This window comes from Lissotriton vulgaris, chromosome 12, assembly GCF_964263255.1.
Source record: "Lissotriton vulgaris chromosome 12, aLisVul1.2, whole genome shotgun sequence".
Lineage (NCBI taxonomy): Eukaryota > Metazoa > Chordata > Amphibia > Caudata > Salamandridae > Lissotriton > Lissotriton vulgaris.
Genome location: NC_141700.1, coordinates 32,321,612 through 32,349,395, shown reverse-complemented (window position 1 = coordinate 32,349,395; position 27,784 = coordinate 32,321,612). Strand labels below are relative to the sequence as shown.

Here is a 27,784-nt window from a genome sequence, read left to right as displayed (position 1 = left end):
TGTCCTTGTCTTTAAACGCAGATGATCCTTTCACTGCCGCGCGGCCACAAGCACGCTCCCAGAAGCAGGTCAGTTGTGTTGCCAGCAGTGTGTACGGGTTGCTGGGGGCCTCGGTGGGTGGTCCGGGGGCAGAGGGAAAGGGAGATTACACGCAGACAACACAGTCAATAAAATATGCACAGCGCTACAAAGTGAGACAGCAATTGCAGTAAGCGCTATACGACAAGAGCATGTTACATTGGTGGGCTGATGGTCTGACTGACGTAAGGAAACGGTGCTCCTAATCTGCTACTGAAATGAACGCAGCCTCTGCCAACTCCCGGGGAATTCTGCCTCAATTAGCCAGGGATCCCTGTCCACGCGCCGTCCTTGTATGCGGTGCACGGACGGGCTGCCGGGGGGGGCGTGGGGGACCGAGGTCGGTGCGACCAAAGCTTATTAGCTGCAGTCACACCTGATCCCGTGCAGAGAGAGGCCCGTCGGAGCTCTGAGCACAAACAGAGGCCGAGACTGCGCCTGAGCCCGCCCGCGAGGCAGGCACCAATTTCATGGGCGAATATTCTCATAAAAAATAATAAGATGACATTTTATTCAACACTAGCGAGGGGCAGGCTGCGTATACATCTCTGAAGGGGTTACTTGCACTGCAAGGAATCCAGTGTACATTCAGCCCTTGGTCTCTATAGCTGGAAGGATGGGGTTGTGTCCATTCAGTGTGTGGCCTCTCTGCTGGAAAGATGAGGCCACCCTTGCTACGTGCACAATCAGTTACTAGCCTCTGCATACAGTGTGCAAGGCCTTTAAGTCCTTGGCCTTTGTTGAATATAATGCCCTATGCAGACGAAAGGAGTTGAGTCTGTTGTCCACTCCAGCCGCAAACTATGCTTCTGCATCCTCTGTTGTTTTCGTGTCTGTTTCCGCGCGCGCACACGCGCATCTGTCTGTATGTGTACGCTTGGTTCCACGTGTATTCTATTTGTTATTTCACAACCCAGTGTTCAAATCATCCCTTCACACGTTCGCTCCCATTTAGAGTGCACGATTCAACCCCCATTCACACGCAATCGCATTCACGCGTTTATCACTTGATCTGTGAACGTGATAGTCTGCGGAAGCTACCGTTTAAGCGGCCAGGTGCAGGCAGAACAGGATCATAATAGGTTCCCAGTCCAATTTCCAGCTTGCTGTGACAAGTCACACTTTTAGTCGAAATGTAGGGAAACCACAGAACGGGGCTTCAGCTGGTCAGGCATCCTTATATATTTGAGAATCATTTCAGTCAGCTCAGTTCTAGGGGAATATTACTTTCATAATGGGGACATCCTAAAGACATGAATGTATTGTCCACTGTAACCGCAGGAGGGATCCATAGTGCCTTGATATTAAGAACCTTCATTGAACCCACTCTACCATTTGGGAATGAATGTACCTGTGCTACGCCAGGGTTGCACCATAAATTGCTTGAATTATCCAGGTGGTTGTTCACGTCTGAGACATAAGGGATGAGAACCTCCTCTGATGCGGTCCACCCTCACACACCGCACCCTCACACACCGCACATTCACACACTGCACACACTCACCACACCCACACACACACACTACACCCACACACACACACACTACACCCACACACACACACACACACGCCGCACCCTCACACACACACACGCCGCACCCTCACACACACACACACCGCACCCTCACACACACACGCCGCACCCTCACACACACGCCGCACCCTCACACACGCACCGCACCCTCACACACACACACGCGCCGCACCCTCACACACACACACCGCACCCACACACCGCACCATCACAACACTCTGCAAAGGAACATACGAAATGCGTTACTTACCTGTAACTGCAGTTATCCAGTATTAGTGTCTTTCATAGATTCACATGCCTGAATCATTCCCCGTCGTCGAGACGGGAGCCTCCGGTATATAAAAAAGTAATGTCCTAAGACATACATAAAGAGAATAGGTCTAAGGGTCTCACCTTAGTAACCTATCTAGGTCCTTATGCAGGAAGGACCAAATAGAGTAGGCTCCAGGGTCCCACCTTGGTAGCCTATCTGTGTCCTTTTGTAAAAAAGGACCAAAGTAAAAGGAACAACCAATCAGCTACTACCTCCCTCTAGAACCTTCCTGTGAGGAGCCTCAGTCTCTCAGATTTTCGTACGCACCAAGTTGGTTAGGTGTAAACCTGTTAGAGAGAGGTGAGTCCTTCCAGGGGAGGCGGGAGGGTGCATGTGAATCTATGAAAGACACTAATACTGGATAACTGCAGTTACAGGTAAGTAACGCATTTCTTATCCAGTATTTGGGTGTCTTTCATAGATTCACATGCCTGAATCAGAGTAGCAAGCAATACAATATGCACATCCTGTGTTGATACAGAAAATATACGCCTGCAAATAAGGAACATTTGTGACTGTAAAAAACAACAGCATACAATGTCATGCAGAATCTAGTAATAAAGAAATGTGCATACCAGTCCAGGATGGTGGGAAGTAGGAGGGCTCACCTCACTGGAATAGATGGTGAAGCACCGCTCTGCCCACTGCTGCGTCTTTCGTCAGCTCAGCATCCAAGCAGTAGTGCCTGGTGAAGGTATGCGGGGACTTCCAGGTCGCCGCTCTACAGATGTCCAGGAGTGGCACTCCAGCAAACAGTGCCGCAGACGTAGACATGGCTCTGGTGGAGTGGGCTTTGGCCCGTGAGTCCAGAGGTCGCCCTGCCTTCTCGTGGCAGAGAGTTATAGCTGAAGAGATCCATCTTGATATACTTTGTTTTGTTAGGGGCATTTTTTTTTTTTTTTTTTTAAATAATTTCTACCGCGCACGTACACCGGGACGGTTTCTTGGCGCTCATAACAGACATAACAAACCAGGGCCAGGGGATCATACTGTTCCAGCTTTGAAAAGAAAAGTTTTTAAGGTTCTCCTAAATGACTCATAGGTAGGGCAGTGACGAAAAGAAGAGGGAAGGGAATTCCAAAAGATGGGGCCGAGAGAAGAAAAGCGCAAGCCGCCATGCTTCTTCCGACGGAAAGATGGAATGCAGAGAAGATTATCAGCAGATGATCTTAGATTACGGGTGGGAAGATATCGCTTCAGTTTAGAAGACACAAATTCAGGGGCGCGATCGTGAAGAGATTTGAAGACGGTGCATCCGAGTTTGAAGGAGCACCGTTGGGCCACTGGGAGCCAATGAAGGCTCCTCAGAAGGGGAGAAACATGCTGGTGTTTAGGTTGGTGAAACACCAAGCGGGCCGCCTGATTCTGGATTAACTGAAGTTTGTGGAGCTGATAAGCAGGAATCCCCACGTACAGGAGATTAGCAAAGTCAATCCTGGAGATGACCAGAGCCAGTAAAACTAAAATGAGAGCCTCTCTGGTGAGAAAACGACAGATCTTACGGATCCTGCGCAGTTGAAAAAAACAGGATGATGTCACAGCCGAGATCTGGGGTTTCATGGATAGATCCTCAGAGATAACCACTCCAAGACTTTTCACAGTGCTGACCGGGCTGGGAGGGATACCAAGGGAAGGAGGCCAATAAGTGTCATTCCAAGGATTAGTAGGGCCACCCACCAGGACAAGTTCCGTTTTTGACGGATTCAACTTGAGCTGGCTGTGGGCCATCCAGTCTGAGATCAACAACATTGTGGTTTGAAAATTATAACGGGAAGAGGGTAGAGTGTCCAAGGGAAAGACCAACTGAAGGTCATCAGCATAATTATAGATAGTTGCAGGGGAGTGACGAAGGGAGACCATAAGTGGTTGCATATATAAATTAAAAAGAAGGGGAGAAAGAGCAGAACCTTGAGGGACACCACAGGTGAGAGAGGAAAAGGGAGCAGTGAAAGTAGACAGGTGGACTGCCTGCGAGCGGCCCTGCAAGAAAGACCGCACCCAGTCCAGCGCGATACCCTGGATGCCGGCGTTTCTGACACGGTCGATCAGGATAACATGATCGACCGTGTCAAATGCCGCCGAAAGATCCAGCAAAATCAGGGCTTGGGAGAGGTTGTCATCAGCGCCCGCTCTGAGGGTGTCCATGACAGCCGCAATCACCATCTCGGTGGAGTGGAGAGGGCGAAAGCCAGCCTGCTGGGGATCCAGGAACAGAGAAGTCTCCACGAACGAGCTCAGGCACCTGGTGACATGGGTCCCTAATATCTTGCCCAAAAAAGGGAGGAGGGAGATGGGCCTGTAATTACTTAGCACTAGTGGATCTGCGCCGGGTTTCTTTAAAATAGGTAATACCACGGCCTGCTTAAAGGCCTCTGGAACAACTCCAGATGATAGAGAGGAGTTGAGGAGGGCCAAGGCAGGACCGGGACAGGCCATGAAAATTTCCTTCAGGATATGAGGGGGACAGCAGTCCCTAGGAGAACCGGAACAGACTTTATGAAGAAGGTTGTGAAAATCAGAAATAGAGATAGGAGGAAAAGAGGAGAATTCCTGAGCGTTAGCAGGAGGGAGGGGGAAAGATTTAGAGGGGGAAGGTGGGGAAATGTTAGTTTTAATAGTGGAAATTTTTTCTTGGAAGAAGGCATTGAGCTCATCACACAAAGCCTGAGTAGGTGCCAGTGGAAGAGTAATACGGTCAGGGAGGGAGAGCTCGTTGACGATTGAGAAAATGTCTTTTGTTTTGGAGGCCGACTCCAAGATTTTTGTAGAAAAATAGTGAGTCTTTGCCTCAAGTATCGAGGATTTATATTTACTCAGTAAGGAGGTAAACTCTTTCTTGAGTGAAGGGTCGTACTTGTGGCGCCAACGACGTTCAGCTTGGCGGAGGGCAAGTTTATCAGATTTAAGCTGGTCATTGAACCAGCGCTGGGCATCGTGAGGGCGTTGGACTTTTATGGTCTTTAGGGGAGCTACAGAATCAGCTGCTTCCTTCAGCTAATGCTCGAGGGAGGAGGCTTGGTGGGATACTGAATCAGAGTCTGAAGGGGCTGAGGCTGCCAAGAGAGAGAGAAGTTTTGGCAGGTTGGCATTTTTCCAATTGCGGGCCCTAATGTTCGTAGGACGAGGAGGGCGGTGAAAGCTGGGCAGATCAACTGAAAAAGAAATGATATAATGATCTGACCAGGTACATGGAACAATCAAATGAGGGTCGATATCAAGATTAGCCGACCAAACTTGATCGAGTGTGTGTCCCTTACAGTGGGTAGGACTGGAGATCAGTTGCTGGCAGTTCAGACTGCTGAGGGTTTCAGTGAAACGTTCAGACAGTCGACTTTCTTGGGGGTCATTAGGCCAGTAATTAAAATCACCCAGGATAAGAATCCTAGAGTGATTAATAAGAAGCTGGGAGACCAGGTCCCCGACTGACTGGGAGAAAGTCCTTCCTAGGTCTGCTGAATGCGACAAAGAGTTGGGATGACTTCCTGAAATGTCTTGTTCTATCAAGATAGAATTTGAGGCATCTCTGAAGGTCTAAAGAGTGCAATGATTTCTCAGCTGAAGTAGATGGGTTCGGAAAGAACGATTTAAGAACCACGGGCTCATTTAAATGGAAGTCCGATGGGACTTTGGGTATGAATCGTGGGTTAGTACGCAGGATGACTCTGTCCTCTTTGAATTGTAAGAAAGGGTCCTGGATGGAGAGGGCTTGCAATTCGCCTACCCTTCTGGCCGAGGTTAGTGCCAGTAGGAGGGCTGTCTTCCACGACAGGAATTTGATATCCGATTTGTGGATAGGCTCGAAGGGATGCTTCATCAACTGGTGAAGAACTACATTGAGTTGCCATGTTGGAGGGACAGGTTTTGGTCTAGGGAAGGACCTAAAAAGGCCCTTTAGGAATTGTTTGATGAGCCTGTCCGCCCACAGGGAAGGGCCCCTAGAAGTTCGAGTGAACCTAGAAATTGCTGCCAGGTGGACCTTGATGGACGCATGGGCAAGTCCTGAGTGCGCCAGGTGTAGAAGGTATGGCAGAAGTTGTTGGGGGGTGACATGGAAAGGATGTAGACCTTCCTTCTCACACCAGACGCAGAAGCGTTTCCATTTGAGAGTATAAGTCTTTTTTGTGCTGTCAGCTCTAGCGTTGGCCAGGACATCTCTGCACTCTTGCGGTATGTTCAGATGACTGAACTCGCGGTATTCAGGAGCCAGGCTGACAATTTCAGAGGGCCCAGGTTCGGGTGGAGAACCTGCCCGTGAGACATCGTGAGCAGGGTCGGGTGACTGTGTAGTCGAAGAGATGGATGGACCGATAGACGATGGAGCTCCGTGTACCAGTGCTGCCTCGGCCAGGATGGGGCGATGAGGATCAGGGTGCAGGGCTCCGATTTCATTTTCCTGATCACCCTGGGTATCAGTGGGAATGGCGGAAAGGCGTAAGCAAACACGTTCTGCCAAGCTATGGAAAATGCATTCCCTAGTGTTCCTGGTTGGGGAAGCCTGCTTGCGAAGCTTGGGCATTTGGCGTTCTCCCTGGTGGCGAAGAGGTCTATCTGTGGCGTTCCCCACTTCGCGAAGATGTAGTCCATTGCACCCGCGTCTAACTCCCATTCGTGGGATAGGGACTGTTCTCTGCTCAGGGCGTCCGCCAGGACGTTGTCTTTGCCCGGAACGTATTCGGCTTTGAGTGTGATGCCGTGTTGGAGAAGCCAGTTCCAAACTCTCTGAGATTCGAGAGAGAGAGAGAGAGAGCGCGTCCCTCCCTGTTTGTTCAGGTAGTGCATCGTCGTGGTGTTGTCCGTCCTGACTAGCACTGGGGAGTTTCGGATGCGCGGGAGGAACGATTGGAGCGCCAGGAAGACTGCCCGTAGCTGCAGAATGTTGATGTGGAGTTTGGATTCCTGTGGCGTCCATTTTCCGTTGGTCTGAGTTCTTGCAGGACTGCACCCCAGCCCTCCAAGGATGCGTTCGTGGTGATGATATGTGGTTGCGCCGGAAGCAGGAACGGCAGCCCTTGTGACAGGTGTTTGGCTGATCTCCACCATTGTAGATTGTTGATCATAGGTTGGGTGACTCGTATGCGGTCCTCGAAGGATCCCGCAGCTTGTGTCCACTGTTTTGACAGTTCTTCCTGCAGGGGGCGCATTTTTAGGCGGCAGTGCGGGATGAGCAGGATGCATGACGACATCATGCCGAGGAGCGACTTGAAGATACGGACGGTCAGAGTCTTTTTGGATGCCACTGACCTGGCCAAGGAGATGAGTTTCGACTTTCTCTCCTGTGATGGAAAGGCTTTTGTGCATTCCGTGTCCAGGGTCGCTCCAAGAAAAGTGATGACTTGGGTTGGTGTTAGAGATGACTTTTCCTTGTTGAGTGTCAAGCCTAGGCGGCGGAAAAGATGCAGACAGGCGCTGGAAGATGCGGCTGCGGCTTCTCTCGACGGAGCCTTTACCAGCCAGTCGTCCAGGTAAGGGAAGACCTGGTGTCCCTGCTGGCGAAGAAAGGCTGCGACAGGAGAAAGGCATTTCGTAAAGATCCGTGGAGCAGATTTGAGGCCGAAGGGGAGGACGCGGAATTGGTAGTGTACCCCTGCGACTGCAAACCTTAGGAACTTCCTGTGTCCCTTGAGGATAGGGATGTGGTAATAGGCGTCCTGTAGGTCTAGTGATGTCATATAGTCGCCTTTTTCCAGAAGTCCCAGGATCTCTTGTAGCGTGACCATCCGGAACGACTGTTTCTTTAAAAACACATTGAGAGCTCTCAAATCGAGGATCGGTCGCCATTTCTTCCCCTTTTTGTGGATTAGGAAGAAGTGGGAATAGAATCCCTCCCCCTTCTGGGCGTGTGGGACTTTTTCTATTGCGCCCTTCTGAAGCATGGAAGCTAGTTCTAGGAGAAGCAGCCGTAGGTGTCTGTGAGGGCGCTTGACGGGTGGTGTTTGTGGGGGATTTGAGAGGAATTCCAGAGAGTGGCCGAATTGAAGAAGTTGTAGAACCCACCGGTCCGTTGTTATTTGCCGCCAATTTTGAAGGTAAAAAGAAAGTTTTCCTCCAAGTCGCAAAGAATGTGATGGTGGAGGGGCTGGCCAATTGGTAGAGTCATTGGCGATTGCCTGCGGGTCGCTTCTGTCCTTTTCCTCTGTAGGACGATTTGTTGAAGGAGGACTGACGTCCCGACTGGTTTTGGCGCTGTTGAAACTGCGTCTTGCCCTGTGAGTATGAGTAAGAGGACTTATTTTGATAAGAGCCTCTATAGGAGGATTGTCCTCTTCCCCTGCTGGTACGAAAGGACTGATTGCGAGATTGCAGAGTGCCTAGGGCTCTGGCTGTGTCCTTCTTAATTGCGGTGAGGGCTTCGTCAATCTTCTCGCCGAAAAGATGATCGCCATCATAAGGCATATCAAGAATTTTGGTTTGGACCTCCTGCCTGAAAGAGGTGGCCTTAAGCCAGCCTTGGCGTCTTAGGACAGCGGCGCCTGCCAGCTGTCTGAAGCCAGTCATGGCCACGTCAATGGCACAGTCGATCAGTTCTGAAGCCGAGGTTTGGCCCTCGAGGAGGAGCGAGTGTGCCTCCGCTTTTAGATCTTCTGGAAGGTCAGCAAGGTAGGGCGCGATGTCCGCCCAGAGTTGACGGTTGTAACGCCCGAGGAGGGCAATGGAATTGGCGATCTTCACCGTCGTCGCAGAAGTAGTGGAAAAACGTTTCCCAACTGCATCCAACTTCCTGCCTTCTTTATCTGGCAGTGTTGATAAAGGTGATGCAGGGTTGCGCGAGTTCTTCTGCGCCGCCTGGGTGACCACAGAGTCCGCCTTGGGGTGACCCGTAAGGCATGCTGGAGCCGACGACGTAGCTCTATATTTTTTGTCCAGTCTGGGTACAATTACCTGCAGGGAAGCTGGAGACTGCATGAGTTGTTTGCCCTGTTTTAGTAGATAATCAATGATCGGGATCGATCTTGTAGTTTTCTTCGTTGGTTCCTTAAAGTCATAGAGGAAAAAGTCAGTTTCCTGAGTTTCCATGGACACATGGAACCTTTTGGCTGCCCTTTCCATGAGGTTATGGAAACCTCCAATATCTGCTGGCGGAGACTCAGAGGATTGTGGCTCCGGAGAGGCTGGAGAGTGAGTGACGTAGTCTTGGTCTGCATCCACGTCCGTATCGTCGTCTCGGACTTCCCCTTCTTCATGTTCCCTTCCCTCATCCTCGGACGAGATGGGGTCTTGTGCTGGGTCCTGTGTCCTAGGAAGAACCAGTGGAGGGGGCTTATGTCTTGGCACCTGCGCAGGAACAGGCACAGCTGGCTGCGGAGTTGGCGGAACAACAGGAGTGGCTTTTTGTGGAAACCGCTCTTTGTAGTCCTGAATGAGGAAGCGCAAGTCAGAAACTAAGGAGGCTGGCAAGCACACCATTGGAGTCACCGGAGTGTGAACTTGGGTAGATACAACTGGAGGAACAGGTTCTTCAACCTCCTGCTCTTCGTCCGTACTTTGGCACTTGACAATCAAGTCTGAGGGGCTAGTGGCCTGGGTAAACATTTCCTCCTCCGTTTCCTGGTCCTGTAAGAAGCAGGATGGCGTCAGCTGCTGGACCTTACTAGGCGATGTCATCTCCGGTGTAATCAGTATTTTGGAGATTCTGATGGTAACATGGGATGTTTGGGCGTCCATCGCATGTGATAGGAGCTCAGACTCCTTCCAGGCACCAGTCGCCGTCGATACCTGTGACGATGGCTTCATTAAGGAGCTCTCCGTCATTGGTTGAAGTTTGGTCTTCGTCGGCGGTGGGTCCGTCGACGACGCTCTCGTCGATGGTGCTTTTGGAAACTTTTCCTCTGTCGACTGCTTTGTCGTCGTCGACGGAGTGCCCTTCGTCGACGGCTTCGTCGACGGTGTGACCTTCGTCGACGGTGTCGTCGTCGACGCCCTCGTCGACGGTGTCGTCGTCGACGTCCTCGTCGACGGACGTGTCGTCGACGGCGTGCTCTTAGTCAGCGACGGAGCGGAGGATGAAAGTGGTCTTCCTGTCGACGATGAGTGAGTTAGTGTCGTCGACGAGGAGGACGCCGACGATGCCATCGTCGTCGATACTGTCGTCGATGTAGAGACGGTTTTTAGCGATGAGGTGGTCGCCGATTGCGCCGTCGTCATAGTAAGCAGTGGTTGCTTCCTGGGGACAGGAAGGTCCCTGCTAGACACGGTAGGCTTGCCCTCTGAAGACCTTTTGGACTTCTTAGGAGGGGTGTCTGAGGGGCCAGGCGAGGAAGCCCTAGGCCTCTTCAGGGAAAACTGTGAGGCGCCAGACATGCTCTCACCTTCAGAAATCAGGTCGCCTTCCGGTTTGTCCTTAAGCCTGTTTAGCCAAATTAGAAGTCTCCCTTCCCGGTCTTTCTGGGTCTTGTGGGAGAATTTACGGCAAATCCTGCAGTCTATGGACTGGTGGTGAGGATAGAGACAGTATAGGCATGTCTCATGTTCGTCGTTCACGTGAAGCCTCAGTTTGCCACAGGAGGCACAGGGTCGAAAAAGTGCTCTCTTCTTGCTATCAGCCATAGCAAGAAAGTCGAAAAAACTGTAAAGGTAGATGAAAATCCAATATTCCTGAGGAGAACTCAGGTGGAGACTCCCTAGCACAACGTGCGGTAGAAAATCTGAGAGACTGAGGCTCCTCACAGGAAGGTTCTAGAGGGAGGTAGTAGCCGATTGGTTGTTCCTTTTACTTTGGTCCTTTTTTACAAAAGGACACAGATAGGCTACCAAGGTGGGACCCTGGAGCCTACTCTATTTGGTCCTTCCTGCATAAGGACCTAGATAGGTTACTAAGGTGAGACCCTTAGACCTATTCTCTTTATGTATGTCTTAGGACATTACTTTTTTATATACCGGAGGCTCCCGTCTCGACGACAGGGAATGATTCAGGCATGTGAATCTATGAAAGACACCCAAATACTGGATTAACTCCAAATACCACTCAGTGCCACATAATTACACGCCACAAAATTACACTCTACTGAATAAAACATACACACCCCATATTACCACTCAGGCTACATAATTATACGCCACATAATTACACTCTTCTCAATGCAACGTAAATACACTCCACATAATACCACTCAGTGCTATACAATTGCACACCTCATACTTACACTCTACTCAATGCAATATAAATACACTTTATCTTTCTATCACCCTCACTCTATCGCACTCACTCTATCGCCCTCACTCTATCTATCTATCGCCCTCCCGCTATCTATCGCCCTCCCTCTATCGCATCACCACAGCATCACTCAGCACCACCACAGCATCACTCAGAGGCACCACACCATCACTATGCGTTACCACAGCATCACTGAAAGCCACAGAATCACTCGTCGCCACCACAACATCACTCAGCGCCACCACAGCATCAATATGTGCAACCATTCAACAACTGGTTCAAATATTTTCTCTCAAGGTTTCAAGCTTTATTACAAATGTCACAAAAAGATGTTAATATTTCACTTCTGTTCTTGGATTTCCGTCACAATAAAATACAATGAACATAATCTTCACAAAAGTTATTTACAAAAACTATTGCCATTATAAATTACAATAACTTTTATTTAAGTATTAATTCTTACAAAAATTAAAAGCCATTTTTATTTGTAATATCAATACATCTAAGTCACGTAAATACAACACATATTGCATTACAAATGCTATAGGTGTCACATTTGCAAAAGTTAAAATTATTGGCATTGTAAATGACAAATCTATTAAATTCGCTATTTTGAAAACCAAAACACATAAATAAAAAAATTGTCATTTACAGTACCAATAGCTCAAACCTTCCTAATGCGAGACCTATTGCATTGCAAATGCTTGTTATGTTAATGTTGACAGAAGTGAGGGATTGCAGTGCCATGGACACGCATGCACCACACGCTGGCACGCACACAGATGCATTTACATACACAGGCAAACGCACACAGGCATGCACAGATACACAGATGTGCATACACAGGCACATGCGCACACACACATACTCACAGATGCACACACACAAACAGATGCCACATACATGGACACAAAAACACAGGCACACACAAACACATTCATGTTTCCGTCTGCGAGGCTGGGAGAAAGAGTTCATTCCAAACTCCCTACGTGTTCAAATCTAAGACAAGAGCAACATTTTTTAGAACAAAACTGCTCCATCCGAGGCTACGGCAGGAAGTACTGTCAGAGCTCCCATGGACTGAAAACAGCACCAGACCAGCAGAAACGACAACCAGAACTACAAGTTGAAAGAGAGGCCCCAACAGTGTTTATTTTATTCTGACTACCGCAAAAGTTACACTACAATTAAATCTGCTTCCTGGAACCTCTGACGCCGGACTCCGCTTTTCATCAGGGTGGGGGACAGGTGCAAAGACGGCAGAAGGTGCGTTCCGGGGTTGGCAGCGAGGCCAGGAAAGGGAGGTGCAGGGCTGCTTAATGGAGCGGGAGGAGGTTGGGCTCTTTCACTCAGCACAACTGGGTCTTGCCGAAGAGTGTGTCAGGCAGAACAAATGCAAACACACACACACACACACACACAATAAATACAAATGCTTTAATTGATTACATTATTTAGCATGGCCACAAGCACTTTTGCGGATAATACAGAAAAGCTTATACATGGCTGTAGCTCTGGCTTCATCCATTTGCTTTTAATAAACACACTTACGCCTTCTGCCCTGCTCTGAGGGAGTTTAATGTCCCCAGATGAAACTGCGCCCTTTGCTTGTTTTTCCGGCAAGCTCCACAGAAGGTCAAGGCAGGAATCTATATAATGATAAACACTATCAAATGCATGTTTTGTAAACAGGGTGATGCCACCATACAAGTTTTTATCCTGAGGTGAAACCTCCTTACACGAAGGTTAAGCCTCAAATGGCACTGCAGCCTTGAAGTAGGGGTCCTTAGCCCCCATTGACCCCTGCATCCTCCACCTTCTTCTAAGCATCCTGGGGGCTCTGGTAAATTATGGCTACCTGGCCAACCTCTCCCTCTGCAGCGTGTGGTGTTGGGCTACTTCACCTTTGAATGTGACCTGGTCTCCTTGGCCAATAAAAAAGGCTGATGAAGGGAAGTAGAATTAATGCAATTGGCAGTTCATGCATCTGTGACCTATAAGCAAAGGGTAAGAACGACAGAAGATAAAGACAGTAGCACAGGGAGAATGCCATGGATACTTAAGCAAGGAACATTGGCATAATTCCCTAGATTATGTGGGGAAAAAATGGTGTCAAGCAGGATCTTTGGGACATGAGATCATGGTGTTGGGGTACTGGCTGCACTGTAAGGGCTATGCCCATGTACAGTCACTGTAGGCCCTCAACATTGTATAACGGGTGCAGCCCAGAGGTGGAGGCTCCGCAGCGCATGCATGCAAAACCTTTCTGAAGAGGCTAGCACCTGCGTGCCTGCTAGTGCATAGTTAGTTTGCGGCTGGCATGCTCCAAACACTAGTTTATTGGGGAACTACTTATAGAAACCCAAAATTTCCAAACTAAATATCCAAGCTGCATCTTCACTGCATTTCCGTGGACAATTGGTAATTGATATTCTTCCGAGTAATAGATTGACCTCCCTCCACCTCCAAATCTCTTTAACATGAACTTGGCCCAAGAGCACTAGATCACTTTGCCTCAGCGCCAAATTACTTTATGAATTAGGGTTTATTTTTTTTGTTTTGCACAAGTAGGTTGGTGTTCACTCAATATCCTGCGATTATGGCCAAATCAAACTCAAACCTGTCTCCAAAGCTGGCAGCTTTGGCCATTATGCCACATCTCCCTAAAAAAAAAACATCCAACGTTCTAACTGGCGATAGTAACCTTAAACACCATAGCAATCGTGTGTGCCTGTGTACGTGAATAAAAGAAAGTGCTTGTGAGAAACGGGCGCAGAGAAAGAATTAGAGCAAAAGGAGTTAGAGTGAAACGGGAGGTTACTTGTCTAACAAGCCTTGAAAATGCAATCGGTCTCGCCTTTGATTAAAGGCATTTGCTTTGCGAATGGTATTGTATAGCCAAGCAAATGGCTTTAACTTCATAAAAGGCGAGTCCTATTGCATTTTTAATGCTCGTTTTTCATGCTATACCTGCAGAGGCACTAACTAGCACGTTGGCAGGCCCTCATACTGTATTCCTAATTTTTTGCCCCAATGCACCCTCACTTTCTGACAATCAAAATTATTACTTTTCAACCATTCGTAATAAATAGACTTTGAGGACGTATAAGTTTCCACAAAATATTCCAGGCACGGATTTGGAATACTAATTAAGCCTCATAAAAAAACTTGTGGGCAAGTAGCTCTTTCATCAAACATTCTAGGAATTAAATTAAAATAGCAATTTAAAATAGCAATTTTGACCCTCCGGTGGCTGTCACGCGCGCTGTGCAGGGCAAGAAAAACGAGCAAGCCCTCCTGCGCCGGAAACCAGTTTCTTTGCGGGACAGGCCGTCGCCATTTTGTCTGAGCGTGCAACCAGCCTCTGCGTCAGACGTGCGCACGCTAGAGGCTACGAGAGTGAATGACGTCCATACCCACGCGCCAATGGAACGGTGGTGGGGCCAGGCGCCGGTTACAAGGTCAGGTGAGGGCCCCGCTCCGGTCCCTAGCAATGGATTGTTAAGAGATCGAACGGGCCTAAATCCACTGGATAGTACAGTAGTATACATCAAAGACTGACTCGCACCAGCGCGAAATTGAAATCTTACCGTTTAACAATGCCTCAACTCTCCGGCTCCTCCACGCGTCCGCTTGATGGAATCACTTCATGACGTAGGCGGCACGCGTAAGGCGTCACGATTTAACGCTGCGCACTGCCCTCCTAGTGCCACCTCTCCCCCTCGCTGCGCCAACAGCCTCCCCTCAACCACCCGGCTCTTTGTCTCATATCTATGTGCATAGAAAGAGGACTAATTATTAATGGCTGCCTGGAGCCAGGCACGCCGGTGTTCTAACTACTATATGCTCACCCCCGTCGTTTTGTACACCCCCCTACGTCAGTGGGGTGCCATACATGCCGGTTCTGCCTGTCTATTCGTGCTCCCCCGTTTGGTTGTGCACACCCTACGCATGTCATTCACTTTGCGCATGCGTTTAGGTGTAAGGATACATGAGGCGAAAATTACAAGTCAGCAAATTACAAAAGCAAACTTTAAGTTACATGAGGCAAAAGTGACAATTGTGAGCAAACAAAATACGTGAGACGGTGAATTACATGAGGAAAAAGTGACATGTGTGCAGGTTACAAGAGAAAACAAAGTACAATTAGAGGTATAATACTGCAATATATGCTAGACACTCGGGCACAAGAACAAACGTTACGTAGGCAAAGGTGGTTATTTAAGATGCCCCTTGGTTCAGCCCCCCCATTCCCTAGGGGAGGGGGTAGTGATAGGGAATGGAGGCAGGGAGGGAGCTGGACCAGCAGACCCCAAGTGTGGGGTCTGATAAGTCATACATTTCATCTTAGGAATTCGGCAGGGAGATACGGTTGGGTTATTTAAGCACAGACGTCAGTCACAGGGCCATCTTTCTCCTCAGAATTGTACCAGAGAAGAGATGTGCTGTTTCTGCATACTGTGAGGTGAGGACGGGGGTGGGGTGGGCTGCAGGAGCAGTGGGGCTTGGGTGGGATGACGTGGCGAGGAACAGGGTGAATGGGTGAGAGAGAAGTGGACAGCTTGCAGGGTGTGCTGATGGTCCGGGGCACACAGGCAAGGGGCAGCGTGGACAATGCCATTGGGGGAGGGGGGGCTGGGGCTTTTCACTGTATGCAGGCATAGGGGACATGAGGGAAGGCTGTCATCTTTCGCCCTCTTCTCCTTTCCCTCCAGTGCTTCAGTTTAGAGACCTAGTACGTTACTCCTGTGAGGCTATTATATACCGCACTGTGTGCCCCCTGGGCAGGCTGCTCCTTCTCTGTGCCTCTGCTGCTTCAGTCAGACGAAGAGCCCCCAGCGTCGCGGGACATGAGCGGGACGCCCGGGGCTAAGCCCGGGCAAAGGGCGGGCCCTCTACGGCCCTCAGCGGTCAGAGGAAGTCGGGCCGGGCCCCCCCTCTTTCTCTTCAATCACCGAGCGTAAAAGGTCAGGATCTACTGTTGTTCTAAGACACTCTATCCCTTGTGCACTTTGTCACTACCCCCTCGATTTGATACAGTATGAGGAAGGGTTTGAAATCTGGAAGAATGCCCGTCCTACGATCTAAAACTAGACAAAAAGAATCTACCCCTCAATCGGTTCCCACCCTCACTGCAATCGATATTATGCTACAACAGACTATAGGGGTTGTATCTTCCTCTATTGCTAATACAGAAAGGAGGTTATCTTTGCCACCAACAATATTTGTGCCTGACTCCCAGGAGGTAGCAGCTGATCCCTTGGCTCTATCCCAAGATGTTACTGATGAGCTGGACTTAAGCCTTGGAGTCACTGCCTCGTTTGCCGATCTTCCGTGCGGCCAGCCTCTCATTGAACAATTAGGGGGCTCACAAAATACCCCGCCTGACCTAAGTCCCACAAGGGATGGTGGAATGACAAGTAACACTTTGTCAGGTAAAGGGAGTATAGGTCCTATAAATAGCGAACTAAAGACAAGGAAAAAGCCCAAAAATAACACACGGAATCATAATTTAGTGACTCCCGCTCCTAATTCCGCACCAGGCATACCGTGTTGGGTAGTAAACATGGTAGCTGACCTAAAATTAGATCTTGAAGCCTCGATTATTGCTCACATTAAGCCTCTAATGTCTAAAATTGATAGACTGACATCATTAATTAACACCAAAGGGACTGGCTCCAACAAATCAAGCGGAAATGTGGCAACAGTATCTCATGAAAATTCGAAAGGGGTGTCATTGGGAGGAATCACTAGTAAACCGCCAAAAGATGTTCCCACTAAGCCTAAACTGCTTCCAGCAACTACAGGAGCAGCTATCCAACACCGACTCAAACTGGGGAAAAAGCTGTTGCCACACCTCCAATTCCTAACACTACTGGCCCTATTCCGGAGATTCAACAGGATTTAGGCACTAGAAAACCGCCTAACCAATCAGCAAAGGGTGTCCAAAGCACTGGTAAAAATGCAACATTAGCCTCTTCTCCAAATAAAAATCAAGAGCCAAAGACAAGATCGGCTTGTTTTAAGACGATCAATTTGCCACCGGAAGCTTCACCCTTTGTGGTTGTGCTAGCGGGTGTACCACCTCTGAAGGAGGGAAGAAGGGAATCCTTTGCTGAGCTAAGAAATAAATGTGCACAGTGGCTGCAGCTACATAGACCTTTACCCCATCACATGTCTGGTGAAATACTTGCAGTTAGAAGAGGAGAGTGGGTTGGAAGAAACACTAAAACTATAGCAGGGGACGTTATAACTGTTAACTTTAGGAACACAGAGGTAGTAAATTACATATGCAATGCATCCAGTAGTGGACCCGATACCCAAATCCACCCATTCCCTCTTTCTTATTTCTACCCTGTGGCACCAAGACAACAATTTCCGAGATTTAGCTTTCCAAGAAATAGGGCCTATATACATGCCCCCCATCATACTCTCCACCATTGGCAGTCACCTTGGCAAGGCCCCCCTGTAGTTGACCCTTTCTTATCTCAGTTTGCACATTGGAATAGATTCTGTGCCCTTGATGAGGTAGATTGACTCACTCTCGAGGAAACTAACGCCCCACATTTGGACTTGACCCGGGGCGAGGAGAAGCGCGCGCCGATTGTATCACAACCCGCGTGCTCTAATCCTCCAACCATGATAGTCTCTAGTACAATCCAGCTATCATCTCCTTTGCTGGTAAGTGAGTGCCTGGAACCCCAAAGCTTCACTGATATTAACAAAAATAACGGTAAACCCGCCAAGGAATCAATAAAAATTCTTAGTTGGAACCTTGCAAGCATCCATTGGAAATTGGGCCTGCCTGAATGGAATGACCTGGTTGAGGCACATAAAATCTGCCTGTTTCAGGAGACCTGGAGTATTGAACCGCTCCATCGGGTCGGATTTGTAACCCACTTTGTGCCTGCTGAGAAAGCCACGCATGGGAAGGGACGTCCCTCGGTGGGTCTTCTTATCTGGGTAAGCATGTCTCTTAACTGCTGTATAACATCTAAGCAGGTTAATAGCCCAGATATATTAGGAACCCAATTAACTAATCCTAGTAGGGGCTTAGCCCTTGTCTTATATAATATCTATGCCAGAGGAACAAAAAATGGGTGTATCTCATTGGTGATATCTGACCTCGAAGCACAACTTAGAGACCATGCTGAAGCTGACCATACTCTAGTAGCAGGTGACTTTGTAAATGTAAATGTAAATGTAGTTGAGCTTATATAGCGCACAGCTACCCGCAATGGGTTTCTCGGCGCTTGCTTAGGGAACCCGTCCTGGTATTCCCCTGTGAGATAGCAGGGTATCCACAAGGTGAAAGTCAGGCATCCCGCCGCGAGGGGCCGTTGTGGAGATTAAGCAAGCTATTGCCCAGAGTCGCAGAGTGTGTACCCGTGAGTCGAGAAGGCACCGGGGCGAGAATTATCGAGTCCGTGGAATTTTTAGCCCAAGACCCGCCGAGGCTGGGAATTGAACCCTGGTCCAGGACCGATCTCAGCTTCCGGGTCTGCCGCCTCTAACCCCCTATGAGCCACTCCCCATGGAAGACATCCCAGACTTAGGTAAGGATGACAGTAGATGGGGTATCCCAACACTCATTATTCCCCCGATAAAAAGATGGTCCCGTAGCGCAATACAGTTAAATGCGCTGACACTAGAGTTTGGTTTAAGAGCTACGAATGGTCTCACAATTTCAGATCGTCTGGGTGCTCCTACATTCAACAGAGTTGATCATACCTCAAGGATTGATTATATTCTGTTGGCCCTAAAACTTTGGAGACTGGTACAAGATATGGTAGTTATACCTACTGTGGAGAGCGACCACAATTCGCTCTCCCTATCCTTAACAAATCCCTGGCTTAGTAATGCATTTATAGCCCTACCTAATTGCCCATATAAAACCACTGTATCTTCCTGCAGAAGACGTCTAAAGTGGAATAAAATTGCTACTGATGATGCTAAACTTTCCACTATAGACGAACTACTTATGGCCTCACAAATAGAACTAGATAATACTAACCCAGCTTTGCTAGCCGAAAAGGCAACATCCATTTTTGAAGCTGCTGTTAAGTCCATAGGTGAAGTTTTTTGGGTAAGGGGCTCTGCAGGGAGGAACTCGTCTCACCATAAACCCAGGGGAAAGCATGATTGGTATACACCATCATGCAGACGGGCAAAGTCTCTTCTAATAGAGGCCGTTAAAGGTAAATCCCAATCCCTGATTCAGATAGCCAGGAAAGAGCATGAGAGAACACTGGCACATGCAAAAAAAGAGTGGGAAGAGGAGTACTGGTGTACTCTTAAAGAAGCTAGTTTCAAACAAGCATTGGAAATGCAATAGGTCTCGCACCATTAGAGTTAGTGCTTTTAGAATTGTTTATGGGTTTTTTTTGTAAATGTTTAGCATTTTTGTTTCCTGTAGCCAATGCTAAAGAATTACAAATAAAAAAAGCCATAAACATTTCTTAAAGCTGTAACTGAAATGGTCTGAGACCTATTGCACTGTGTGAGGGTGAGGGGTTGAGGGTGAGTGAGGGTGAGGGGTTGAGGGTGAGTGAGGGTGAGGGGTTGAGGGTGAGTGAGGGTGAGGGGTTGAGGGTGAGTGAGGGTGAGTGAGGGTGAGGGGTTGAGGGTGAGTGAGGGTGAGTGAGGGTGAGGGGTTGAGGGTGAGTGAGGGTGAGGGGTTGAGGGTGAGTGAGAGTGAGGGTGAGTGAGGGTGAGGGGTTGAGGGTGAGTGAGGGTGGGTGAGGGTGAGTGAGGGTGAGGGTGGGTGAGGGTGAGTGAGGGTGAGGGGTTGAGGGTGAGTGAGGGTGAGTGAGGGTGAGGGATTGAGGGTGAGTGAGGGTGAGGGGTTGAGGGTGAGTGAGGGTGAGGGATTGAGGGTGAGTGAGGGTGAGGGGTTGAGGGTGAGTGAGGGGTTGAGGGTGAGTGAGTGAGGGTGAGTGAGGGTGAGGGGTTGAGGGTGAGTGAGTGAGGGTGAGGGGTTGAGGGTGAGTGAGTGAGGGTGAGTGAGGGTGAGTGAGGGTGAGGGGTTGAGGGTGAGTGAGTGAGGGTGAGGGGTTGAGGGTGAGTGAGTGAGGGTGAGTGAGGGTGAGGGGTTGAGGGTGAGTGAGTGAGGGTGAGGGTGAGTGAGGGTGAGTGAGGGTGAGGGTGAGTGAGGGTGAGTGAGGGTGAGGGAGGGTGAGTGAGGGTGAGGGGTTGAGGGTGAGTGAGGGTGAGGGGTTGAGGGTGAGTGAGGGTGAGGGGTTGAGGGTGAGTGAGAGTGAGGGTGAGTGAGGGTGAGTGAGGGTGGGTGAGGGTGAGTGAGGGTGAGGGTGGGTGAGGGTGAGTGAGGGTGAGGGGTTGAGGGTGAGTGAGGGTGAGTGAGGGTGAGGGATTGAGGGTGAGTGAGGGTGAGGGGTTGAGGGTGAGTGAGGGTGAGGGATTGAGGGTGAGTGAGGGTGAGGGGTTGAGGGTGAGTGAGGGTGAGGGGTTGAGGGTGAGTGAGTGAGGGTGAGTGAGGGTGAGTGAGGGTGAGGGGTTGAGGGTGAGTGAGTGAGGGTGAGGGGTTGAGGGTGAGTGAGTGAGGGTGAGTGAGGGTGAGTGAGGGTGAGGGGTTGAGGGTGAGTGAGTGAGGGTGAGTGAGGGTGAGGGGTTGAGGGTGAGTGAGTGAGGGTGAGGGGTTGAGGGTGAGTGAGTGAGGGTGAGGGTGAGTGAGGGTGAGGGTGAGTGAGGGTGAGGGTGAGTGAGGGTGAGTGAGGGTGAGGGTGAGGGTGAGGGAGGGTGAGGGTGAGTGAGGGTGAGGGTGAGTGAGGGTGAGGGTGAGGGAGGGTGAGGGAGGGTGAGGGTGAGGGAGGGTGAGGGAGGGTGAGGGTGAGGGAGGGTGAGGGTGAGTGAGGGTGAGTGAGGGTGAGTGGTTGAGGGTGAGTGGTTGAGGGTGAGTGAGTGAGGGTGAGTGAGGGTGAGGGTGAGTGAGGGTGAGTGAGGGTGAGGATGAGTGAGGGTGAGTGAGGGTGAGTGAGGGTGAGGGTGAGTGAGGGTGAGGGTGAGGGGTTGGTGTTGAGGGTGAGTGAGGTGTTGAGGGTGAGTTAGGGTGAGGGGTTGAGGGTGAGTGAGAGTAGTTGAGGCTGAGTGAGGGTGAGTGAGAGTGAGGGTGAGTGAGGGGTTGAGGGTGAAGGTTTGAGGGTGAGGGGTTGAGGGTGAGTGAGGGTGAGGGGTTGAGGGAGGGTGAGTGAGGGTGAGGGTGAGTGATGGTGAGTGAGGGTGAGGAGTTGAGGGTGAGGGTGGGTGAGGGGTTGAGGGTGAGTGAGGGTGAGGCTGAGGTGTTGAGGGTGAGTGAGGGTGAGTGAGAGGTTGAGGGCGAAGGGTTGAGGGTGAGTTAGGGTGGAGGGTGAGGGGTTGAGGGTGAGTGAGGGTGGAGGGTGAGGGGTTGAGGGTGAGTGAGGGTGGAGGGTGAGGGGGTGAGGGGGTGAGGGTGAGGGTGAGGGGGTGAGGGGTTGAGGGTGAGTGAGGGTGAGTGAGGATGAGTGAGAGTGAGGGGTTGAGGGTGAGGGGTTGAGGGTGAGGGGTTGAGGGTGAGTGAGGGTGAGTGAGGGTGAGGGTGAGTGAGGGTGGCTACGGTATGGGATGTCTCATATTAAAATTACGTGTGACCTGTGAAAACGTGAGTGAGATACCGGCATGCCATGTTCTCTTGTACAAGCGCAATCGGGTGTTCAACAATGCCATAGTGGGCCGGTTCATGGCTACGTGTTCTATCATAAAAATAGTGCAAATGCTCATGTTTAAAAACGTCAAAGCCAAAGGAAAGTGCGATTTAATTTTAAAATCAAATAACTGATTACGGCGTGGTGACAGCGTGGCAGGAAAGTGAAAGTCCGATTGAAGTGGATATTTTTTTAAAACCAAACAACTGTCTAACTAAAGGCAGCGGGTCAAGCGTGTCAGTCCCTGGAGCTTACCTCCTCTCAATGTCCGTGCGGCTCTGAAAGTGAGCCGGCGGGCAGAGCTCACGCCTAATGTAGTGAGTTTTTCCGGCATGCGTGCACCGCGTGGTGCAGTAGCTGGATGGTTCCTGGAGGCTCGACGTCCTGGTAACCAATAGTATGCAAGGGGGGCGGGGTTCAGTAGTAGGGCATTATTTTGAACGGCACACGTTCTAAGATGAATCTAGAGTGTAAGATCGTGTATAACTAAACATTATGTAGCCCCTCTGTAAGACGATGAAGACTTAGTTCAGGACCTGTCTGTACATGGGCACTTGGTGTATACAAAATGTCATTACTCACAAATAACATATTGTAGAATAGTTACAGAAACATCTTGAAACAATACCACATTACAGAGATTACTGTATTTAGGATTATCAACTAGCGAAATGTCATTGCTCTTGGCGGTAAATGTAAAAAATACCTCCTAAATTGTATAATTAAGGGGAGGGGGCGGCTGTAGGGGTGGCAAGTGAAAAAAAAAAGAGAAAGCAGGGTAACCTGACCCAGGAGGGGGGAGGAGGGAGGAGAAATGCGTCTCGGCCGGAGCAGGGGGCGGAGCAGGGAGAGCGGGCTTTGAAATGTAATTGACACGGCCGGCCAGTCGTGAAACTGAAAGCATGGCCGGCCGGCCGTGAAAGCCTTTGATGCGGCAGGGGGAAATGCGAGACGGCGGGAAGGGGAGGGGGCGGAGCGGGTAAACAAAGACGGACGTGCACGCGCTTTTAAGCTCAATGCGCATGCGCATTGAGCTTAAAAGTCACGGGCACTGCAAGGAATCGCCACAATTCCTTGCAGTGTGGATAAAGAGTGGATAAGTCCCAATACTCTCGCTTGCTCGATGCGCATGCGCATCGACAGGCGAGACCTAAAAAGACCCAAAATGTTTCTGGGATACAATTAGAGCCAGAAACAGGCCAGATAGTGATCTTATAACATGCAATATTCCAAGCCAGGCGTGGGTTAACCACTTTTCAAAGTTATATACCCGCCAAGATGATCACACTACCACTGATGCCCCCAATGATGCTGAAGGGAGGGAAGTGGCCTTAACTACGTTTCAATTAGATTGAGGCACTTACCCCGAAGAATTTGACTTCACAATAAAAGAAGTGGAGTATGCTATAAGTACCATCATGCCTCAAAAAGCTGCTGGCCCGGACGGCATTCCCGGTGACCTGTTGAGACTAGACATCCCGAAGTGGGGGAAATTCATTCACTGCTTACTTGTTGCCATCTGCAGGGGTGCTCCGATTCCCTCATCTTGGAAAGGGGCGGAGGTGGTCCCTATTTTTAAAAAAGGTGCCAGAGAAGACCTGTCCAACTATAGACCTATTAGTCTGCTGGACATTAGTCAAAAAGTAGTCGGCAAGGTTCTACTGATCAGAATACTGGACTGGATAGATGAAAATAAAATCCTTTCTGACTACCAGGCAGGTTTTAGAGTGGGTACTGGTACAATTGAACAAGCTTTTAGGCTGATGATGGTGTATTGGAAGGTCGTGGTTATAGGCAAAGGCAGTCTTTATCTCGCGTTCATCGATTTAAAGACTGCCTTTGACCTTGTACCGAGGGAGACCCTGTGGAGAGTTTTGGCCGATATGGGGTTGCCACATTATATACTTTCATTACTTGTCAGGCTTCATGAAAATAGTTTTGCCCAGATAAGGTGGGGTTCAGGAGGGGAAAAAACTAGCAGTATCCCGGTCGAGAGAGGGGTCCGCCAGGGATGTGTGTTAGCTCCCACCCTCTTTTCCCTTTATATCAACAGGGTGGTTGAGCACCTTCGGGAACATCCTTCAGACGAACCATCCCTGGCTGGAGAATGTATACCTACCCTTCTCTTCGCGGATGACACGCTTTTAATATCGAAAACCCCAATAGGCCTCCAAAGGCTTCTGAACAATTTCCAATCCTTTTGTTCTGAACGGGGCCTGGTAATTAATACGGGTAAGACGAAATACCTTGTGTTGAACTCCCCAAAAAAGCCAGTACGCTCCCCTACTCTGAACGCAGAACCTTTGGAGAGGGTAGAAGTATTTGACTATCTTGGCATTCGCTTATCCCACAAAATGCAATGGACCCCACATCTTGATAAAATGTTACTAACCCACAAGAGGATAACAGGAGCCCTTTTGAAAGAACAACGCTCCTGTGCAATTAGACCGATAGCTGTTGTCCTCGAAATCTACACAGCCAAAGGGGTTAGTTCTGCTCTGTATGGGGCGGAGCTATGGGGTTCATCCATTACTAACGACTTGCCAAGATCTGAGAGGAAATTCTGTAGGGCGATCATGTCACTCCCACAGGGCACTCCTATGGTCCCACTAATGTTGGATCTAGGATGTCGCCCTATTGACGATTTAGCAAAACTCCGACCACTGCTATTATGGGCACGCCTGTGGCGAGTGCAGGAACTTGGTAAATACGCGCAAGGTCTCTCAGAAATTATGTCACTACCAGGGTGGCACAAAATTAAATGGCTGAGCGACATGAAAACCTTGCTATTCAACCTGGGTCTAAATGAAGCGTGGGCAAACAGATCTTCTCCCCCAAAGGCAACTCTCAAGAAACTTTATTGGAATTGGATTGCGCTACAACGGAATACTAATGTTTCCTTGGGCAGACTCACTGAAGATTTTTTGAAGTTTAAGGACCTACCAATACGGGAACTATACTTAGATGTTATTGAAAAACCTTTTGATAGGGCCCTTTATTTTAAATTTAGAGCAGGAACTCTCCCTTTGTATGCTTTTTCATCGCGGAGGAAACTGCCTGCACAAACTACAGAGTTCTGCCCAGTATGCTTAGACAGACCAGAGACAGTGGCGCACTTCATGTTTGAATGTGGAGAGTATACCTTACCCAGGAAGATATGGCTCAAACATTTATGCCGCCAACTGGGCACTAGGTGTCATGCGGACGCAATGCGCATATTAAAGTCTGATAGTCGCACTATTTATGCTTGTGCTCTCGCTAAATTTTTATCATGGGCTTGGTCCATCAGAGCTAAAAGGCTTAAATCAATTGTTTAATTCTTTCTTAAATAATCTATGAAATGATTCCTTTTAAAAATACTGATATCTTTTTTTTAAAAAAACTGTCTGTACATTAATTTCTTGTACTTTGTTTACTTTGTCTTTTTAAATGTATCCATGAATTTTATGTGAAGCTTTTATGATAATTTTTATCGAAATAAAGCCTTTTTGACTTGACTTGCTTCAGTCTATAGCCCTAGCGCCGTGCTTCTGGCAGAATATTGTACATTGCACTGTGTGCCCCTGGGCGGGCCGCTCGTCTCCTGTCCCTCTGATACCTCAGTTTTCAGACTGAGATTCTACCTCCAGACAGGTTGGCCATGAAGTGCAGGGGCCTGGCTGGAAGATGACCTTCATAGCAGCATCTGCGGGCCACCCTCCCCCGCCCCATCCTCCCAGGTCCAGGGTCACAGAGCTGGTCTTCCGATGAAACGTAACTCCTAAGTATCAGACGCATGCATGGGAAGTGGCGAGGTTGTTCACACATTTCATCCATGAATTTAAACTTAACAGTCATTCCTTGTGTGCCAATGCGACCCATGCGTGGACGTGGGTGTTCTGGCCCCCCCTCCCATGGTAAGAAAGAAACGCCTCGGCTGGGAGGGGGCGCCACTTTCTCCTGGTTCGGCTTTGCTCTCTTGGCAAAAGGCACCAGCATACCCCACCCAAAACTCCCTGCAGCCTCTAGGGAAAACCGCCCTACTGCCCCAGGTGGGGGCAGGCCACCCTGGGCAGTACACGTACCACCCGCCGAACCACCTTCCTCCCAGGACACCTTCCGCCTACAGAGCCTCCTCTGACAAGAGGCGCTATGTAGACATGCAGAGACCTAAACATGAGAACGAACACAGAAATATACCCCACCCTGGAGCACAACCCCGTCAACTAAACACCCTCGAATAACAGCGACATAGGTTAAGGAGGGGGGAGGTAGGGCCCAAACTTATGGAAACACCTCCGCAGGATGGCACATAGGGGCATATGTATCAAGCCCTTTTCCTGTTCGCAAACGGGAAAAAACATTCTGGGACGTATCATCCCAAAAGGCCATAGCAAAATAGGGAATTGTAAAATTTGCCAGTCCCTATTTTGCGAATACATTGAAGGAATCGTACATTGCGATTCCGTAAAATGCAATTCTGAAAGCACCCAATTTGTGGGAATTTGCCTTAAGAAATCTCAAGTTACCAACAACTTCCCTGTTTGTGGTAATTTGCGATTTCCTTGCAAAATTCAATTTTTTGCATTTTTCAAAGTGCCATGTGGCGCGCATACGTGCCATTAGGCACGTGTGTGCGCCACATGTGCACACATGCGTTTTTCAGGGGTCCAACAGGTTGTCCTTTTGACACCCTTCAACCCTTGAAATTGCATGCACAATTTGCGAGTACCTCTCAGGGTACTCGCAAATTGCGAATGTCTCCCCATTCTTTCCTATGGGCCTGTAGGCTCATAGGAAATGAATGGGAAGGTATTCCTTAATTGTGAATCGCAATAAGGAATACGTAGGAATCGCAATTAATATTGCGACCACTGTACATACCTTTCATTTTGAGAGTCCTTAATAGTGATTTGCTAAAAATCGCTATTAAGCACTTGGAAAACTGTGTTTTGATACATATGCCCCATAGTGCCTATATAGCCAACACTCCCCACCCATTGGAAGCTTAGCATGCAGCATGGAATAAATAAATACACAACACAATTCTTTGTTGGGGAAAGATTGCTGCAGGTTTATTCCATACAAATGCATGCAACATGGTGGGTTAACTTACTCTTTATGAGCACAGAAGCACATGCACATAACAAGTAACTTAATATAGCATACAAAAGTTGCACAAATATGGATAGGCCCGGGTGGCCCGCTAAACCATATACTAAAATAGTGGTATAAGACCCTAAGAACCACGTCACGAAAAATGGTAAGGCCTAGGGCCTTGAGAATCGCTGGGGCTACACTGGGCTAACAATGGTTAGGGAGCAGGAGGCCCACGGGATGCGGGTGCCGTGTCTAAATGCACACGCGTGCACACATAGAAGTCAATGGGTGCGTAAAGTTAGAAAGTTAAAAGTTTGGGATTCTTCCAACTGGACTAGAAGCTAACCACTTGAAACTAGGACACTAGGAGAGTTACTCTTCACAGGAGCACCGCAGTACTCGCGATACCTCACCACAGGAAGCGGGTGCATAGGTCCCAAAGTGTGTCGGGTTTCGTCGTGGAGTTCTATGGAGCCTTGGAGAAAAGATGCTGCAGGCGGCCAGGAGAGAAGAGTCCGGGTGGATCCAAGGGTGGATCGAAGATGAAGAGGACCTGAAAGCAGAGGGGACAAAGTCTGGTTCACTAGCCAGTGACCAGAAAGGAACCAGGAAGGAACCAGGCGATGTCGCGAAGCAATCAAGTGCTGATGGGAAGCTTGTCTCTGCAGCCACGTGGACCAGGAGGCGTCGACGATGACCAGGAGTCAGGCATGGACTGTCCCACGAAGGCTCTCGCTGTCGGCGTTGTCGGCTTCAGGATTGGAGTAAACAAGCCCTGGCAAAGGAAACCCACGCAGGATACGAAGTTGGCTTCTTACTCAGACCATCAAGGTCTGAGGGTTTGCTTCTTTTGAGGAAAGCAAGGGACAGTCTGGAGCAACCAGACCAGTGGTGTAAATTCAAAGGATCATCGCCAAGATGGCCACTACCCAACGGGCAAGTGACCGGGC

General features: G+C 49.3%; 1 protein-coding gene across 9 annotated transcripts in view; it reads right to left on the bottom strand.

Annotated features, from left to right (window-relative positions):
* LOC147673142 (SURP and G-patch domain-containing protein 2-like) overlaps positions 1-14,893 on the bottom strand; it is a 183,621-nt gene extending 168,728 nt beyond the window's left edge. For 2 of the 9 annotated variants that reach the window (XM_086946881.1, XM_086946883.1), the window contains exon 1: positions 14,667-14,853. The gene's annotated coding sequence lies outside the window, so the exon portion shown is untranslated. Of the gene's footprint in view, positions 1-14,666 lie in introns of all 9 variants that reach the window. The other 7 variants (XM_086946885.1, XM_086946880.1, XM_086946878.1 and 4 more) reach the window with 6 other exon arrangements.
* Between the last annotated feature and the right edge of the window lie 12,891 nt (positions 14,894-27,784).